Genomic DNA, 15,306 nt, shown 5'->3' on the forward strand with positions numbered 1-15,306 from the left:
ACACACACAAAAAACACACATAAAAACCTTATAATAAAACCTATACACAGAAAGTAAAACAAACACGTGCATAATATTTAGAAAACGTGGAGACACAGGAGTAGAAAACATCAGCAGAAGTTCCTTCTCAATTCTTACGCACACTATGTTGCAGGATCATTTCATGACTTGTCTAGAAGCATTTTGACATACTATATTTAGGCTTGAGCCATGATTTCAGGACTGAATTATTTGTGTTGGCATTGCAGTCCAACTTCACAAAGACTGTCAGGCTGGTGTAATGAACTGTGCCTCTGCCCGTGAATAGTGATGTCTGTGATTGCAACTGCCAAGAGTCCTGCAAGCTCAGGGCCTTGGTTCCCTTCACCTCATGTCTCCTCTTTATTCTTCATCTTCTGAAGAAAGAGGCACAGCAGCCGTCGAGCACTCTCAAACATGTAAGTACCTACATGTGTCCTCTCTTAACATGTTCCTGCATGCTGTAGTCCTAATTATGTGTTCAGGACTTTGCAGAGGACTAGCAGTCAGTCTCCAAAGGGCTAAAAGTAAAACAGAGAAATTTCCAATTCAAGTTTCACTGAATATCTCTTTTTTTAAAAAGCATGAAACTAGACCACACAAAATAGACACAAGAACAGTTAGCAATCCACTCGCACTTTTACCTCGCTCCTCCTCAAGGGTAGAGGGTCACCACAGGTACCAGTCAGGAATGTTTCTCTCTGTTCATCTGGAGGGATTTTGTGGGGACAGGGCACTGTGCTCAAGCACCTCAGTCTGGTGTCTCTAGAGGGCTGAATCTGGCTTCAGTAGCTTTAAAGTGAGGATGATGACATAGTAATATGCTAGCTTATCTCTTAGGCTCTCTGTCTGGAGACTTATTTAGAAGATCTGAGACATTATTTAGGGAGGCTGATATCGAAGTATGGTAGTATTTAATAAAATACTTGATACTAAAAGCTCCAAAAATTTCTGCAGAACCAAAGCGTAACCCTAAAAAGTTTAGCCGGGTTCTGGGGACCTTACAGGTCTCCTAGAACAGAAAATCAGTGACATAAGCCATGGTCTCTTCTGCATGGCCTCAACTTTCCCAGCACGTAGTAAGAAGGCAGAGTAAGCATTTTGCTTACTCATCAATCCTTGGCCTGCTATGGCAGCACATTCTCTAAGAAGTTCTGCCTGTGTGCTCCTCATTAACCTTCTGCCTCAAAATTCACAGTACGGCAAAGCAATGTTCTAATCCCTGTGCTTCCAGACATTGGTCAGACTTGGTTGTGCAGTGCAGTGCTTTGTTTGAGGGTCTCCAGTCTTTTCTGTGCTCTAAATTTTGTGAGGTGGGCATGGTCCTTCAGCCAGGGCTACTTAACTAATACATGACTTCCAAGCAAAGGATGCAGAACCAAATGGTTATATCTGGAGTAACTCACAGGAATGGCAAGAACTTGATTTTCAAAAAGTGCTTGAGAAAAAGAAAATTTGAGGGTAGGAAGAAAGCCTCAAATATGCACTCTCTGTGAACTCTCATGCACTGAAAGATGCCCAGCAATGAGTCAGCTCCTGCAGGGTGGTAAATGCAGAAACTAAAAATTGTAAAGAATAAGAGCAGGGGAGGAAACATACCCATTTTCACATTCATAAACAGCAACAGGATATGACTTTCACTGAAAAGAACAAATACAAAAGCTCTCTGAGTTGATAAATAAATAGTAATAAAAACTTATGAGACATTAACTAGAAGTAAGGGATAAAGTTTGCATCTTGTTCTAAAGAGGCAAGTATGCACAAGTGGAATCAACACTTGAGCTGCTCCAAAAGCAAAACTTCTGGCAGATAATAGCCTGAACCTTCTGCCATCTGCTAGAAGAAGGAATGGGACTAGACCTAAAACTGAACAAAACCAGTGAAATGACAACTTATTTAGTATACCACGTGGCCACGTACTAATGTCACAAGAGATTTAGCCCCTAGGAAGGAAGATTACCACACATCTGATGATGACCAAGCAGTTTAGATACAAGTAGGGCTTTTAAACTATATGAGAGTATCTATTCCAAATCTTCTAGATGTGGAGGAAAATAAAGGAAATTACCCAAAACTTAACCCATACAGACATAGCTTTCCCAATATTGCATCAACATATGTCTCTAGAAGCTGCTCACTCTTCCTGTGATATTGAAGAGGTGGGGGTAAGCTTAAAGGTCAGTATGTTATGGCATGGTAGCAACGTTGCAGATGAAATTTCACAGATACACAGGATGGCTTAGGCTGTAAGAGACTTCTTGACATCATATAGTCCAACTTTCCTACTCAATGAGGCTTGCCTAAAGCAGGTTGCCCATGACCATAGCCAGTAGGGTTTTGAATATCTCTGTGAATAAGGACTCCGCAACCTCTCTGGGCAGCCTGTTCTAGTGTTTGATCATGCTCTCAGTAGAAATGTGAGTGTTGTGTGTTCAGATGGAATGTTATGTTTTAATTTTTGCCCATTGCCTCTTGTCCTGCCAGTGTGCCCTACTGAGAAGTCTGACTCCCTGTTAACATCTAAAATGCATGAACAATAGTTAAGCTGAGGAGGATTCAAGAACGAGCAATCCAAGAATTTAAAAAAAAAGCCATTTCTTCACATTCATCATTCTGACAGGATAGCACTGTCAGTAAGAACTGCATCCAAGATTCTTAGTTTGCAAGAAAATATCAAGAAATCCAACTAACCAGATTATTGGGAAAAATATTCCCTGAAGAACCACCATCACAGAAAAGAGACAGGTTTCCCAAACACTAGCGTTACCATATACTAGCCAAATATGAGTCAGGAAGGTCAAAATCTGCTATCCAGAAATGACTCATGAAGGAAATTGCAAGGACCCTTTTTGCGGTAAATAACATAAATATGTATTTGTTTTGACTCCTATTTTCATTTCCAGGAAGTGTCTCCATAGAAAAAGCAATGATACACAAAGATACCTTACTTAATGCTGTGTATTGTGCTGTATTATCAAACAAATAATATTAGCTTGGCCCTAGTGACGTATAGTTTTCATTGGAAGATTATATCCTTCCTCCCTGCAGAAGTTAATCTGATGTTCTCTTGCCTTCTCCATTTGAACTCTATCTCACCTGTAAGCACAAACTCATCTCCCATCTGTGCACCAACAGTTCACAGGTCCGCTTTCTGCTGCCAGTGTGTTTTGGTCCAGCTAAATTCTTGTCCTGTTTCTCTGATGGCTCCCTGTGGATAACCAGCCCTCACCTTAAATTAACAGGCTAAAAAATGCACTCAGACTGTCTACTAAAGCCCTGCCAATGTCTTCTTTCTCACAGCTGGAAACATCAGCAATGTTTTACATGACATTTGGGGCCATGGCTACATGGTTCTGTCTGCCCTTAGCCTCTCTGTAGGGCCTCCCATCTGTATCGTATTTGAAGTCTGAAATCTCTAACACTGTCAAGAAGCAACAGCCTCCAGCCTGATCCATGTGGCGTGGTGCTGTATGGAGCTATCTGAACTGGTTATGATTTCCGGCTGTACTGGAGCCAGTTTAGCAGAAATCCTGCGTGAGCTGCTTGTTCATGGAAACTGACCCACAGAAGACTGACATGCTGCCAGGCTGTGTCTGTTGCCCCACGCAACTGTGTAATGCACAGTCTAATTATGAGTTAAATGGATTGTGCATTAAATCATGGAGAGGTTACCTTCACAGCATTGATAAAAAAATGCCAAAGCCATGTTTCTTCTCACTGCCTTCCTCAAGAGGAATAGTTCTCCTAAAACATCCAAAGGAGAAAATCTCAAGGTAGGTTGGGTTGCACAAATAGTTTGATGCATCTTGAAATGACACAATAACTGTAGGTATTTGCAAATAATTTATTGTTTAGAAATCTAACTTAAAAAAATAAAATAATTGAAGTCTGGAAAACTGCAACAGCACTATTTAAAGAGCATCTTCAGGAACCCCTAACAAGAGGTGAAAAATTAAAGCAAAGTTGTCCTAACACAAGGCTTTGTGTGTCTGCTCTGCAGATGTGTGAGGGAACCAATACCCACGCACCACCCTGTAACAAACCCTGCAGCCTTACCAGCTTTCCTGCTTGATCACAGTGAAACACGGTACCACTGTGAAGTGCAGCAGGCCTCTGCAATGTGGAGGTGGCAGCAGTCTTTAGCCATCCGTGTTTCATGTTTTCTGGTGGAAGTTCTAGTGGAATGTTGATGACATTTGCTGGCATTTTCATTTCAAAAAGGCACAGATGTGTTTCTTTCTTGTGTTTGTTGAACTCTTCTTTGCTGAAGTGACTGTGTGGTCTGTCTATCCCTCTGACTGACTCATGATCTAGAAGATAGGAATATGCATCACATAGGTATGTTTTCACAATAAGACTTTACAGTAAAATACTGACTCATCAGTGGGACATATGGCAAAAGTTTTTCTTGACATATTAAAGTATTTTCTTATATTCAGACAGATTTTGAGCAAAATATGTGTCTATGCTTTCTTCTGAATCAAACTCAGAATATGCTGGCACTCCTGCTATGTTTCTTTGACCAGTAATTTTACTTGGGTTGGAATTTTTCTCTTTGGTGCAAGGCAAATATTTACTTTTTCATAGTAGTACTCTCTATTGCTAATTGCCAAAAACTGTGAGACCTAAAAGAGACTGAATCCTTCCTGATTCCAGGGTCCACCCTATGCATTCACCACATGTATGTGTTGCTTGTGATAACTCGGTGTTGAGCAGCATTTTCAATCTGCAAGACCAAGCTGGTTGTGTTTTAACAGCTGTCTCTTCTATTTGAGAGAATGACAATGAGTAGTGTATTGTCAGCAAGGCATGCTACAGAAGCATACCACCAAGACATTTCCTGTAGGTTCAAGACTGAAGGGAGCTATAGTGCTGCTTTTTTTTTCTTTTTTCTTTTTTCTTTTTTTTTTTTTTCCTGAAGACATATGGTGGCTGGGCCATATTTTAAAAAGGAGATCTCATACTCAGGGACCAAACAGTTTCAGGTACAGTTACATTGTTATACTATACTGTTCTTGGCATCTCATCTGCTCTGTGCTGCTGCCAAAGTTAACATACTTATTATTTTCTTCCTTGTAAAATTTGGAGGTATTTTTCTATCATTCATAGGAGTGCATCGTAAAATGTTTGTTTAGCACAACACATGAAGAATTACATGAACTGTCGAGATTTATGGAAGGTTGTACCAACAGCTGAAAAAAGCAATTATCTGAGTCAAAAAATTGAGCCTAAAAATATTTTGCTCTTCTTTGCTTCTCACAATCAACTTGTTTCCCAGTGTGATGAGAGAAGCATCAGTTCTCTTAGATCTGTTTAGAGAACTGGTTCTAGCATGTTCCCAGAGATTATATTGAGACAGACCATAGCAGAGTAGGGGATGTATTGGAGAACATCTCAGTGTTCACTAGCCCTCATTAGGCTCTTCACAGTGTTGACAGGAGTTTCAGTTGTAAAAAATATAGAAATCTGAACTCCTTGGATGGAAGATGCCATGCCATTACAAGGCATTATTCAGTTCCTTGCTGTAAAGTATCAGGATTTTTGCCTCTTAATCATAGAATCATAGAATCGTAGAATCAAAGAATAATAGAATGGATTGGGTTGGGAGACCTTAAAGACCACCTAGGTCCAAGCCCCCTGCCATGGGCAGTGACATCTTCCACTGGACCAGGTTGCTCAAAACCCCATCCAACCTGTCCTTGAACACTTCCAGGGATGTGGCATTCGCAACTTCCCTGGGCAGCCTGTTCTAGTGCCTCACTACCCTCATGGGGAAGAATTTCTTCCTCATATCTAATCTAAATCTACCATCTTTTAGTTTAAAGTCATCACCCCTTGTCCAGTCACTATAGGCCCTTGTAAAATGTCCCTCCCCAGCTTTCTTTTAGGGCCCCTTTACATACTTGAAGGCTGCTCTAAGGTCTCCCCAGAGCTTTCTCTTCCCTAGGCCAAACAACGCTGACTCTCTGAGCTTATCTTTGTTGGAGAGGTGCTCCAACCTTCTGATCATCTTTGTGGCCCTCTTCTAGACTTGTTCCAACAGGTCCATGTCCTTCTTGTGCTGACGTCCCCAGAGCTGAAGGCAATACTCCAGGTGGGGTCTCACAAAAGCAGAGTAGAGGGGGAGAATCCATTCCCCTGAGATGATGGGCATGCTACTTTTGATGCAGCTGAGGATGCAGTTGGCTCTCTGGGCTGCAAATGCACATTGCTGGGTCCTGTTGAGCTTTTTACCAACGAACAGTGCCAAGTCCTTCACCTCAGGGCTGCTCTCAACCCATTCTCCTCCCAGCCTGAGCTGTATATGTATTATAATTAAATATTATTTACATTCTTAGAACCTTGAAATGCTCCTGTTTCAGAGCATGACATTTAGCATAACAAGAACTTATTTCAAATTAAATTGAAATACTCTTTTAAAGTTGGTTTGAGAAGTGACTTACTGCAAGAGAAATGATTCATTTTTGTTACATTCTCCAGGGGCCTGATGCTGGTGCCATGGCTGTCTGTGCTGCACCCAGATGCTGATTGGTATCTCTAACTGTACTTTCTGTTCATTTGATGAGATATTTGGTTGTATTGAATTTTTGTTATGGCATTAATCATAAGCATGATTCAAAGAATTAAAAACTTTCACATGCACATGTAATTGGTAACAACATTTTCATTCTTTTTAGTTTGACTGTCTTGTAGCCTTTCTGTAAAAAGTTGATCTTACTTGTTTGCACTCTACTATTTTGTTTCCTGAATATGTCGTGATGACACCACGTCCCAGTTCCTCACGTGTTATGTTTCACGAACATTTCTTAAGCGATGCTGAAAACTACCTTGTACCCTCCCAACTTTTCATCAGTATGGTGAGGTAGATCACAAATCACAGAACTGAACCCAGTGCAACACATCTTTTTTCACAGAGCTTCCTCTAAATTGATTTCTTAATCAGTTCACTAAAAACACTTTTGAAAAAAATGTCTTTAGATGTTTGTGTGATGTTTTTTCTCATTGAGTTTGGTTTTCAACACAACTTTAAGGCTGCCATTGAATCTCTTAGATAATTTGCTTATTTCTGCCTGAAGCAAAAAATTTTCCAGCTTCTTCCCACATACTTCTGCAGAAGTTCCATTAATCTGACTTTTTCTTTTACAATATTAATCAAGGAGAACAGCCCTGCAGCCACAAATGTTAGCCTCTGTATTTCATAAAGTAGCCACTTTCAGACACTGCGTTGTGAAATCTGTAATTAAAATATTAAACTTTAATTTTATGTTTGTAATTATGACTAGTTATTTTAACACAAATGAATGTAGTTCAGACTCTCACCGAGTAGCAAAGCTCATAGACTGGATGTATTGTTTCCTCCTGCTCATTTCCAGAAAGGAAGTGGTCTCTGACTTTCTCTGTTCCAGACTGTATGGCATACATTACAATAACTTTTCTCTTGTTACTCTCTGTAATGTGAAATTTGCACTGTTTTATGTTTTGTATAACTTTGCACTTGATTTTCCATAGAAACCATATCTTGCATAACCATGGTGTTGATGGCTGACCTGGAAACTGGGTTATCTCATTTTCTCCTTCTTGAAATTTGGATCCTTGTTTGTCTGCTTCTCAAGTAGCTACATTGATTTTGGTCAACTAATCAAGCCAACATTAAAATCAACTGCCTAGGAACTATTAGCAAATGATCAGGCAAATCCATCTTCAGGTAGGATGCTCAAAAGAAAAACCCACAAAGCAATAGAATCAAGACTTTAAATTTGATACTGTTGTCATCAAACAGGCTTCATACTCCAACTGCAGATTTATGTCCAGAACTGCTATTGCTTCTAAACTTATGTTAACAATTTTTCCATTTGAAAATTAGTTCCCACTATAACTATTACTTCAGATTAGCCTACAAATACTACTAGGTCCTCAGTGAGAATAATGTAAAATTCTGTATGCAAAGATGGTCTTTGTTGCCCAGCAAATGTGCTCCCATAAAGGTCTGTTAAGAAATATCAGCACCATGCCTATTCCTTCTTCACAGACCATGGACTATCTGTATATAGCTGGTGTTAGATTTTTACTGCACTGTTATGAATGCCTCTCTGTCATTCACCTTGCAGCAAAAGCAGCCAACGATCGAGCAAACCAAGGACTTGAGCATTAAATGCTTAAATGAATGGTGAGATCACATAAATGAAGGTAAACCATCCAAGGCTTGAAGAGCATAAAGACACTGCAGTATTTCCTGTTGCTGGAGTGTGGCTGTAAGGTCCAAAAAAATGACAGTTGTGTCAGTCTGGCATTGTGCCTGTCCTAGCAAGCATCACAAAAAGTGACATGCTGGTGTTGTCTCTAGAAGTCTGCTAGAGGTCTGCATGGGGTGACACAGCTTTGCACAGAGTTGGCTTTCTTGCTGTCATGTCTGATAACCTGGAGAGCTCCACATCAAATACCATTGTAAGCAGCAGTGTAATCACAGCTGCTTGGCTGAAAACAGTCACATCCAATGTTCTTCTAGTGAAATAAGAATTATCAAAAGTGCTCATTGCCTTCCCATTTAAACTAGCAGATCAGGTGGCAGATAAAGCAGAAAAAAATGAGAAAGTTATAATAGACCACTTACTGAGTGATTTACTTTACTTTAACAGTAGGATACTTCAGTTTTTCATGTGCCACTGTACTAACAACGGAAATATCACATTGGATTATGACACAGGGACTGAAATTTTAGTTGCTGTAAATTGTTGCCTCTTGAATCAACTTGTCAGATAACTCATAGAATGAGAAACAAAGTTGAGTTAGCTATAAGAAAGCCATGCATCCTGACTCAAAATATAAGCCTTAGATTCCCATAGAACTTACCACAAGATGCTCAGGTGAACTATTCTTACAGGAGGGGAAAAGATCTGCTGAATTAACATTTTATTTAAATAGTCTGGGTGTGGGTGCATTGATAAACATAAAAATAATGAAACTTGTTAGATGTAAATTGTAAATAACAGGTCAAAATATAAAACATTTGCAAGCATCATAGATATATGTTGTTTAATAAACCAAGTAAATGTGTATGGCAGATCAAGAAGGACTGCAAAGACCATGCATGCAGGCATACACAAAAGCAGCTGGATTCAATGGCCAAAGGATGATTATCAGATGTACAACAAGGAATTTTTTAACATGGAAATCAAGCCCAAATGAGAGTCAGAGTCATCATAGGGTGTTATCTCGTTCTCAAAATAAACCTAAACAATGACTGTGTTAACTGTGAAAAATAAAGGTTTCAAACTGCATGAAGAAAATTAACACATTTTCAGTCAAACCAGCACACTGCTGAAGGGAAAGTTTCTTAGTTTTCATTTTGATACTGTGATCTAATCAGGCTTACCGTAAGTACTTCACCAAATGAAACACGCATAAGCATGAACTCATTTATGTGCTGGTTCTATGTAGCCTTGATAACAGTAACTTCATAGTGAGTGCTTAAAAAACTCAGTCCTTGACACAGCTATATGCATTGTGACGATGCTATTTCAAGTAGCCAACAGAGTTAGGCTAAATCCAGCTCAGGAACACTGCTGCCTTCTGCAGCCACCCCAGGAGCTGCACTATTATTCCCTTTTAAACCAGTGCCATAGCTCTATCCTCAGCTATGTTTTAGGGGCAAAGTCAACTTTAGAGAATTACTTTTAGGACTTGGTTTCTCTTTTTTTTTTTTGTGGTAAAGAATAAAAATTAAATAAAACACAAGGTGACTAGGTTTGACTGTGCAATACCTGGGTTGATAGGCTGCAGTTACACTGAGATGACTACAGTCTGGACAGCTATACCCAATTTAAACATAAATTAAGATATTAAATACTGCTTATGTAGCAGCACTGCAAGCAGCACTGAATACAATCACTTTGCAGCCTACAGGTACAATCATCTCACATGTTGCATATGTATGCGTTGGACATGGCATACATAAGTGTCTTCCAGAAGATGTTATGGCAGTTCAAGTGTCCCATGAGGGCCACAGTCTGTGATGTTCTAGCTTCTTCCAGCTGTTTATGGAAAGTTTCACCCAACACTACTTCTTGATGCAATAGTCTGTAAGGGACACCCATCATGTTGTGCTTCCCTCGGGTTCTGACTTCTAAGCTCTCAGCCAGGCACTTGTAACAAAGCTTCATGCATTTGAGCCCTTCACCTTTACACAGAGTACATATCCATCCATACACACCAAGTATAATAACATACTGCTCTAGTAGTTAGTTAAACACAACTGAAAATTAACACATTAACCCTAGAAAATAAGTCATGAGGGAGGGGGAATGGCTTGTATATACTTCCTTATGCTACTGCTTCTGTTGATTTCCACTGGATAAAAAGTTAGCCTTATGTACTTTCTAAAGTACAATAGCTATTATTAGGATTGGAACAGAGCACTTGCCATTGGTTTCATTCTTACTGGTGACAGACAATGTGCTATATATTCACATGGCTTTGGCTCATGTGTGGGACACATTCTTATCTATATTGAAAAGGTATGGCAGATTGACATAGAAGTAAAGATAAAAAAGGAAAATAATGAAGAACCTTTTCAACTAATCACATATGTATCTTCTGTTGAAAACAACTTTTTGAATAAATTAATGAATGCCTTCCTAATACCTCTTTAATACAGGTAACATGAGCTATTTTATAATCTCAGTTATTTTAGAACCCATTTGGTTTCCACTCCTAAAATACATTAGAGTTCCAATGGCATGGATTCTTTTGCATTTTCTGTGCAACAAGCTTTGGAAGATCTGTAATGAGAGTTATTTAATAATCTGGACTCATTAGGGGCTAGTTTTGTTCCTGTTCCTAAAAAATGATAGCTTGAGAATAGTATGCTTTCTTTTGTAATGCCTTCCAGATAAACTTTTTAAGACCTAAATCTCTTTCCAAATAGCTCATGTATCTGTTGTGTGGTGTTAGCAAGTGGGGTTGAACACAGTCATTTGAGTGGTTTACTAGCTGGGGTATAAGATACATTGTGATTTCTATACATAGAGTGTCATCAGCATTTTCTTTCCCCTTCTGTGCAACTACAAATTAATTTGTTATAAAAAGCTTATCTGGAGTTATCTGTAAAAATGTAATTAAGTCCTCTTCACTGAAGTACAGTAATTCCCCATTAGATTTGATCCTTACAAGTAAGAAAGAACAGATCTCCTTCATAAATTGTTAACTCAACATGTAGGATGGAGAATTTAAACATTAGATCTAAGAAGTTTGAACTTCCCCCCTCAATTACTTTGAAAAACCTCATGAAGCAACATTGTATCATGGACTTCTTAACCTCACAGCTGGGCGGTCTTGTCTGAATCCAAGAATTGCGATATTCATAATCTCATTTCTGATAAAAGCAGCCATGTCTGGAAACTGACGGAAGACAATGTCTAACCTTTTAAAATTTCTTATTTCTTCCCAATATTTAGCATGATGTACTTGGATGTCTGCCCCAACGTAGGATGAGAGAATGTCTGAATATATAATATGTGCATTCTTTCCAATACAGTAGCATTCAGGCCAGTAATTGCTCAGGCACACACTTGATCTTCAGAGTCAAAAACTAAAGGAAGACTCGGAGATCATATTTTCAGTTAGCTCATTTACTTATAAAATCTAAGTGGGAAAAGTGTTCTGGAAAATATTTTTCATCCTATCCAGTTGATCCAAAACATTTCTGTGGTCGGTTACATATCAAAATAGTGTAAATTTATTTTTTTCATTTACTATTATAATTAGGGTTTCACTGTATGAACACAACCTGCATACACTTGGAGTGGTTTTGCCAACTTTTCTCAAACTTTACAAAGGATTTACCCAAACCACAACAAATAACTGTCAGAAAGGTATAATCTATAGTGGAGTCCTTTCTGGAGACCAGCTGAGGTTTTTAACCATTGGAAACAGTTTGAGATCTCTGATACCAGGGATTAATTTTGGTCTCTTGATTTCCTGCTTGTCAGAAACCGAAAATAATTGTGGCTCAAACATTGTGGCAAAACCAGTTACTCCAGCCACAGAAGATGGGACTTTGTCAGAGACTGAAAAGAATCATGCCTCAAACATTGTGGCCTAGTGCGGCAATGAGGAACAATACATACAGACAGAGAGACTCACAGACACAGAGTTCTTGTTAGCAGCGAGAGCAGAGCCAGGTAGAGCTGAGCCCTCTTTTATTAACAGTTCTCAATTTCTAGGTTACAGATGCAGGGCTGGACCAAGAGGTTAGACAGTTTTTTCAAAAAATGTTATTCCAAACACACCACACTCATGTTGTGACTGTTTTCAGTCATGTTCCCATGCCTATCTTGTTGCTGGTGTTCAACCCACACATTCACACACCCAGGCCCAGCATTCACAGATCATACATACGGGGGTGGCTTTCCAACCTGAGCTATCATTCTCAATGGCTTGGACTATCACTCCTTACACTCATAAATACATACTTCTCTATAACCTGTCCAAGGCTATTTAGCTGGAACCGCACATCCTGCCATTCCCACAGCCTCATAGCAGGAGATGAGACATTCAGTATAAGGTGAATTGCAATTTACATGCTGACAACATGCTAAGGAGCCACAGTCAAAAGCCAGCTGGCTGACAGTAGGAGGTGAGGTACATACTGAAGGGCACCTAGCTCCATCTTCCGATAGGCCCAGCAAGGCACAAAGGGAAAAGCTGAGACCCTTCAAGATGGCCCGAGACTTGTCTATCTTTCACAATCAGTGCCCAGACTTGTCTATCTTTCACAATCAGCGCCCAGACTTTTCTATCTTTCACAATAATACCTTCACAAAAGACAAAAAAATTACACAAGCAGGCAACCCACAGGGATATAAAAAGGCTCACCTATCTCCTTCTATGACTACCACCTAGTAGCTGAGGGAAAGGCTGTGAATGTTGTGCACTCAGACTTCAGTAAGGCCTTTGACACCGTATCTCACAACATTATCCTGGAGAAACTTGCAGGTCATGACTTGGACAATCACACTCTTCACTGGGTAAAAAACTGGCTGGATGGCCAGGCCCAAAGAACTGTGAATGGAGTCAAATCCAGTTGACAGCCAGTCACAAGTGGTGTTCCCCAGGGCTTGGTATTTGGGCCAGTTCTGTTTAATCTCTTCATCAATGTTCTGGACAAGGTGATTGAGTGCACCTTCAGTAAGTTTGCAGATGACTCCAAGCTGGGCAGGAGTGTTGATATGCTGGAGGGCAGAAACATTCTACAGAGGTATCTAGACTTGCTGGATCAATGGGCTGAAGCCAATTGTATGAGGTTCAACAAAGCCAAGCGCTGGGTCGTACCCTTGGGTCACAACAACCCCAGGCAGCACTACATGCCTGGGGAAGAGTAGCTGGAAAGCTGCCTGGACGAAAAGGACCTGGAGATGTTGATCAACAGCTCGCTGAACATGAGCCAGCAGTGTGCCCAGGTGGCCAAAACTGCCAACGGCATCCTGGCTTGTATCCGGAATAGTGTGGCCAGCAAGCCTAGAAAAATAAACATCCCCTGTACTCAGTGAGGTACCACCTTGAATACTGTGTTCAGTTTTGGGCCACTCACTACAAGAAAGACACTGAGGTACTAAAGCATGTTCAAAGAAGGGCAATAAGGCTGGTGAAAAGTCTAGAGAACAAGGGAACTGGGGTTGTTTATCCTGGAGAAAAGGAGACTGAGAGGAAAACTCTCTAAAACTATCTGAAAGGAGGTTGTAGCATGGAGATTGTTGGTCTCTTCTCTCAAGTAACAAGTGACAGGATCAGAGGAAATGGCCTCAAGTTGTATGACGGAAGGTTCAGGTGGGGTATTGGAAAAAAATTTCTTCACAGAAAGTGTTGTCAGGCATTGGAACAGGCTGCTCAGGGAAGTGGCTGAGTCGCCATTCCTGAAGGTATTTAAAAGATGTGAAGGTGTGGTGCCTAGGGACATGGTTTAAGGTGGACTTGGCAGTGTTAGGTTAACGGCTGGAGTTAATAATCTTAACAGTCTTTTTAAACCTTAATTGCTCTGTGATTCTAAGTATAGAGACTCCAAATGCACTCTGGGCAACCTGTGCAAGTGCTCGGTCACCCTCACAGGGAAAAAGTGTTTCCTGATGTTCAGAGGGAATCTCCTGTGTTTCAGCGTGTGCCAATTGCCTCTGGTCCCGTCACTGGGCACCAATGGAAAGAGTCTGGCTCTGACCTTTTTTCACTCTACCTTCAGGTATTAATATACACCAATCAAGTCCCCTCCGAGCCTTCTATTGTCCAGGCTGAACAGTCCCAGCTCTCTCTTAGTTAAGGTAGAGTCTCCAGTCCATCACTTTTGTGGCCCTTCATGGAACTCTCTCTGTGTCTCCACATCTGTCTTGTATGGGTGATCCCAGTACTGGACACAGCACTGCAGGTGTGGCCTCACCAGTGCTGAGTAGAGGGGAAGGATCACCGCCCCTGACCTGCTGGCAACACATCTCCTATCGCAGCCCAGGGCAGCACTGTCCACCTTTGCTACAAGGACTCATTAGTACTAAAGCACATTTGACATGCTGCCCTAGCAAGTTAATGTCTTTATTCATTTTGTGTCCTAGAAACAGACCAGATAGATATTTCATACCTCCTCAGGAACTTCAAGAAAGCCTGCATGAAGATGTTATTTAAATACCAGAGACATCCAGGCAATAGGCATGCTGATGTGGTGGAAAAATTTTAACAAGACTAACCCTGATATTTACATTACGAACATTTGAAATGTCTTGGGATCCATAAGCCATCTGACTTCTCCACATGCTAATTGATGAAAGAAGATAAACTAATTGCATATCACAGCCAGGGTATGAGGAAACCTGTGTTTCTTTTTTGTTCCAGATGTCAGCAAATATTTCAAAGAAAATTGTCACTTGCAAAGTATGATGCTGGGATTCTGAGAAAGATCAGTGACAAAATCCTTTTAGAGAGCTATATGACCTCTCATGAAACATAAAGCTTTTCCTCCATCAGCCAGGAAGAGAAAGAAGTGCTTTCCAGCGCATGTGATGGAAGACAACTGCTCTGAAACCTGAGAATCCAGGTTTGTGTTCAAAACATGGGCTAGAATGGAGAATGTTTCTCTTACACATGGCCTTGTTGGAGTTTTTTCATTAGATGTGGTTTGGGATCCTGAGAACCATGCAGACATAGGAAGAGTAGTTTAGAAAAATGCTATGCTGGCCAGAAAAGGCCACAAGAAAACATGAACAAAGTTGAGAAGAAGCCAGAATAAAGTGATCTAAACCAGGAACAGAA

This window comes from Streptopelia decaocto (assembly GCF_964273445.1).
Source record: "Streptopelia decaocto genome assembly, chromosome: Z".
NCBI classification, from domain to species: Eukaryota; Metazoa; Chordata; class Aves; order Columbiformes; family Columbidae; genus Streptopelia; species Streptopelia decaocto.